Here is a 5,851-nt window from a genome sequence, read left to right on the forward strand (position 1 = left end):
CCATAAGCATTACTTACAAGGTTCTTCTCTGCTCCAGATTCTATGAATTCATAAAAATTTATCCTCCTCTGAGAAAAAAGAAGATAACAAAATTGTGCGTTTAGTACAGTGGACTATGCTAAAGAAACAGGGATATGTTCATGTCTGTGTATTACATGTGTGTCTTTATGGAGAGCAAAAGCAAAAGGGAGCCAAATTGAAAAAAAGTAACTGCTGAGACAGATGAAACTGCAAAAATAAATCTAAAGAATTGTGTAATCCTAAAACAGCAAAGTCAAAATGAGAATTTGTAGTGTATCTGTTACCAGTTAGTGACTGGCTGTGGTAAGACTAGATATAGTTTCAAGAAAAATCTTACTACAACACCTTTTAGCCAGCTGAATCTATTGAAGTAAATGGAGGCACAACAACTATAGAATCATAGAACCATAGAATGGTTTAGGTTGGAAGGGACCTTTAGAGGCCATCTAGTCCAACCCCCCTGCAGTGAGCAGGGACATCTTCAACTAGAGCAGGTTGCTCAGAGCCCCGTCCAACCTCACCGTGAATGTTTCCAGGGATGGGGCACCCACAACCTCTCTGGGCAACCTGTGCCAGTGTTTCACCACCCTCACAGTAAAATGTTTTTTCCTTATATCCAGTCTAAATCTACCCTCCTTTAGTTTAAAACCATTCCCCCTTGTCCTGTCACAACAGGCCTTGCTAAAGAGGTTGCCCCCATCTTTCCTGTAGTCCCCCTTTAAGTACTGGAAGGCTGCTGGAAGGCCGTACAACCTCAGCTCTCTCAGCCTGTCCCCACAGGAGGGGTGGTCTAGCCCTCGGATCATTTTTGTGGCCCTCCTCTGCACCCTCTCCAACAGGTCCATGTCTTTCCTGTGCTGAGGGCTCCAGAGCTGGACACCACACTGCAGGCTGCGTCTCAGCAGAGCAGAGTAGAGGGACAGAATCACCTCCCTCGACCTGCTGGTCACGCTTCTTTTGATGGAGCGCAGGGTACGGTTGGCCTTTTGGGCTGCGAGTGCACATTGTTGGCTCAAAAGGGATCACTAGCAGAGGATGGTTTCGATCCATCGACCTCTGGGTTATGGGCCCAGCACGCTTCCGCTGCGCCACTCTGCTGCTCTGCTGAGAGAATGGTTGTAAGAAAATGAGGAAAAAACATTTTTTAGATAAGAGATCTCGAATAAGGAGTAGTTCCACAGGACAAAATGCAAGAATTACCTTTATTTGATATCCATAGGAAAAAAAAAAAAAAAAGAAAAAAAAATACTAGAAAAGGTGGCAAAATTCTATACTGGAAACAAGTTTCTGTCCACAAATAATAGGGAATAATTATGTGATAACCTGTGAGGTCCCACCACTGAAACTCATGGCTGTAAGAATATGTGTAGAACAAACATGCATTCCACAAAGCTGAAGAACTCACAGAAATAAGAAAGAGAAAAACAGAAATCCAAATGTTGCCAGTTAGCATAGTATACATTCAAAAATAACTATCTTGTGTGTATTCTTAACCATAGGAATCTTTCTCTTTCATAATGTCTTAGTCGTATTTTAGTGTCTTGTGTACCCTAGAGTAAAAGCATAGCATCTTACATGCCACAGCTTCCACCTACAGCAAAGGCAGCCAACACCCACCCACCAGTTACAATGCATTAAGTGCTAAGTATTTACACTGATGGGACTGACCACCAGTTTACACTGTCTGGATGATCGAGTACCCAGTACTGGTATTATAGGACAAATCTTTCCAAATCCTTTAGCAACACTGATAATACAAATATTATCCTGTGCCAACACACTGTCAAGAACTGTGATGCTGCCCACAGCAGTCTCAGAGAAGGAATAAAAGATGCAGTAGGTGAAGAAGTGCAAATATGAGATCATGGAAGAGAGGTTGGAAAAGGTGAATAAGGAACTGAGTTACATGCATAAATAACAAGTGTGGAAACATCCCTTTGTTACCCCTGACGATTTCCCTCTCCCAGTCTTCAGCCTTTGAAAAGGTGTTTGGGTCACTCTTCTGGGAATCCCCTTCATTTCCTGACCAAGTCTCTGCCCAACAGGCAAACTCTTCCAATAATGGCAGAATGGTTTTATACTTTAAGTCACATGAGTTATGTGGCACCCAGCTTTAGAGATCTAAATTCTGGGGTCTACCAAAAAGTCTATGCATCAGGACCCAAGCTGTGCTTCAGCTGAGGAGGCCAATGCTGAAATACACTTAATTAAGTATACTCACTTCTCCTGAGGAATACCATCAATGTTGGTGGGAAAAAGCTTTGAAAGATCAGATCCAAATTCCTTACTGTTTTCTGTTTTACTTCTGTTAGTTGGGTTTTTTACATATTAGTAAATACAATCAATTTTTTAACATGTACTGGAAAAATAGATAAATATTCAGGCACAGTTTGGAGCAGCAAATGTTTCCAGGGAAATTTGCAAGGCAGTATGGAAACAAAAATTCTGCCTGGCAAGAAGCCAGCCAAGAAAAGGACTTTTGCAATGGAAAAGCATGCTAACTCCAGAACATAACTTGACAAAAACTCTGATAAACATCCTGACTGCTTCATCCCCAGAAAAATTCCCTACTACATAATCACTATGGTTGCTGTGTGATTATTTTTCTCCTGCATGTCCTTGCGAAGAACTAGTACTCCAGGGGTTTCTTTTTGCTTTTGATGACTGATTTTCTGTCAGCAGCCAGTAGGAGTTTGCCCTTGACTTCTACAGAAGCTGGGTCAAGATCCAGAACAAACAGTGACAGCGACTGCTATTTTGAGTTGCATGAATTGGGTGAAAAAAATCCCAAGTATAAGTGTAAGAGAAGGGGACAATGAAATTAATTTAATGGTAAGGAAGATTCTTTACCTGGGGCACTAAACAATACATTTTGGATCGATACCGGAGGCCCACATTTCTCATATCGAAGCAGAAGCATACAAATAGAGCTAGTTGGTCCAACTTGGCAAACTCATCTGTTGTTTTAGTGGACAGGCCAAGGATTGACTAGACACAAAATCAGAGCTGGCAAAAATCTTTATGGTTGTACTACTTCAGAGTTTTGCTGACTGAAGATCTAGCAATAGATCGTCCTCTAATAAAGTAAGGCATACAAGAGACAATATGCTAAAACTTTCAAAGGTTTTCTCTGCACTGAATCTATGTTATTAACAGAAGACTTCAGAATTAATTCTGGCAACTTTCAAAACATCTACTTGCAAAACTTTTGGAGTCAAACCATTCTGGCAGTAAATATTTGGAATAGATTTGAAAGGTATTAGACATGGCAATCTTTATTGAAAAAAAAAGAGATTTCTTGCCAAAAATGTGCACAAAAATTTTACTCTGTAGACCAGCAGAAATGCAAGCCCTTTTCATTAGGTGTAAACTCCATTTTAGCAATTAGACATAAAAAGAAAAGAACTTCCAAACTAGCATTACAGTAGATTCAAGGGATTGCTACTCACTCCATCTATGACAATTTCTGTGAGAATTTTTCTGATGTGAATTTAACATATCTAAAGTTGAACCAAGAATATTTTAGCTCTTCATCCATCATAAAAATATTGTATAATGCCAGGGGAAATGCATGCTTCACACAGAGTTACTCTTCTGATATAAGATAAGATAAGATCTTCTAAGATAATTGCCACCTTCCCATTTAAACAGGAATGTTTGTTATTGTAAATAACACTACTGTAATTTTGTTAATGTAAAAAATAACATGTCCCCTGCAGCTCTAGAATGTGCTAATTTTAAAATCCCAATTGCAGCGATTCGGCTAGAAGTTTCAAATCTGAAATCAAAGAGGTAAGTAGAAAAATAGCAGGTGGTCAAGCGTCTGGAAATATGCAGATATTTTTGTTCCACAGCTCTGTAAGCTGTTGCATTATCAGCAAACCTCTGCTGCTAGTTGTTCAGTTTCACCAGTTTTTAATTTGACCTCATACAATACCCCCATAAATGATTTTTATATAGATTGTCCTCCCTGTTTGTATGGGACAACTGCTCTTAAATGCTGTTTCTTCATTACGTAGAAAAAAAAATATAGAACCCTAGAATCATTCAAGTTGGAAAAGACCTTTAAGATCATTGGGTCCAACAGTTAACCTAATCCTTTTCACAGATCACAGGGGTTTTTACTAATTAACTATTTACTGTGTTCACATGTTGATTTATAGCTAATATAACAGAAATGCAACTATGCAAAAATCCTGAGGGTAGGAGTAGTCAAAATTGGCCAGTTAGTATTGGCCAACTGTCAGGCTGATTTCTGCTTTACTCCTAAACCTGTGATTCTCTGCCAAGATTAAAAGTCTGCCATGGAAAGTAATCCTTAGAATTAATGTAGCCCCTGATCCTTCAGCTTTCCTTAATGTCATGCTCTGCTAGACCTACATACAGAGAATGCATTTTAAAGCCCAAAGTCAGAAAAAGTAGCAGAAATACATTATTTAAAATACATGGTCCAGATCTGCAGCTGGTACAAACTTTACCTCACTGCAAATATTGACATAAGAACCATTTGCAATGTTTTTTGATTCTACAGTTCTTGTGTCCAAGAACACAGAACTGGATTTTTCAATTTACTCTCCTCTCACTGGATCAGATGTGCCATGGAGACGGGAAAGCCATCACTTCACACGAGTGGGACATTCCTGAATGCAGCTGTTTGCACAAGAAAAACCATCTAGTGCCCAGTGGGGGTTATGCTACAGTTCACCTTAGACAGAATTATGGAGCTTTACCTGGTGATTCTCCAGGTATTTATTCCTTCTTATGTTGCTACTACTCACACAGCTGTTATTCTTCACAGAATAGCATTTTACCTATGCAAGACGCAGAGACCTCTTCTTAACCTGAGATAGACTATCTTCTGGAGAAATGTTTTCTTGGCCACAAATGTCTGTAGATATAAGGACATTGATGGCTGGACAGCATTATAGAAGCACCATAGTAATTTTGTCTGCATAGAGTTCCTGAGCAAAGGATGAAATAGCAAGTGCCTTATGAAATGGGGGGGGGAAAAAAGTTAGGACATTAAAGATCCTACTAAAAAAAGAACTTTAAAAGCCATTGTTCATTGACTTCTGTAGAATTATCACTGGGTGACTCCTATTACAACTTTATGTTAGTAAAAAGACTATTGCCACACACAATTTTCCAACTTTGATATAGGTTTTTATGGTTTTAAAATTTCTGAAAAGATTTCCTGAGAATGTTATATTTACCAGTATATGCCTCATTCACAGCCTGTTGTGATGAATGGAAATAATCCGAGTAACATCAGTGTGCTTCAATTTGTAAATTGTTGTGAAACATTAGAAATTGTATCAGGAATCAAGAGGAAATCATACTATTACTTAGAATTTGAGGAAAACTAATGATTGGGAAGACTGCCTGATTTGTGTTAATAACCGTACAATGTAACTATTCAATGAATCCAAATGAGTACAATATATTTTTGACAACTGAAATAGTGTGAAGATTTCACAAGAACAGCTAAACTCTCATATATGTTCTCTTAGGCAGATATACTGGCAAATGCCCCTCAATATTTAGGCTCCTCTTTGGTTTAGGGTATTCACATAGACAGTTAAAACTTCCCTACTTCAGCCTGAGGCCAAGCAAAGCTTTTCTGGAATCCTCTAGCTGCCAGATGAACAGAGTCCCAGAACCTTCACAAATTTTTCTTGCATCCTCCTGCAATAAACGACTGCCAAGGTTAACTGTCAGATATTTGTTAAGGAGCAGTAAATCTCACAGTGAGAAAAGTATTTCCCATTGTTTAGTTAAAAAAAAAAAAACAACAACCAAAACAAACTCACTGGAATATGTGTGAGAGGGA

General features: G+C 38.9%; 1 non-coding gene across 1 annotated transcript; it reads right to left on the reverse strand.

Moving 5' to 3' along the window:
* Window positions 1–1,047: 1,047 nt before the first annotated feature.
* TRNAM-CAU (transfer RNA methionine (anticodon CAU)) lies at window positions 1,048–1,119 on the reverse strand. The gene has a single exon. It is a non-coding gene; the product is annotated as a tRNA-Met (tRNA).
* Between the last annotated feature and the right edge of the window lie 4,732 nt (window positions 1,120–5,851).

The sequence above is a fragment of the Phalacrocorax carbo genome, chromosome 3 (genome assembly GCF_963921805.1).
Source record: "Phalacrocorax carbo chromosome 3, bPhaCar2.1, whole genome shotgun sequence".
Lineage (NCBI taxonomy): Eukaryota > Metazoa > Chordata > Aves > Suliformes > Phalacrocoracidae > Phalacrocorax > Phalacrocorax carbo.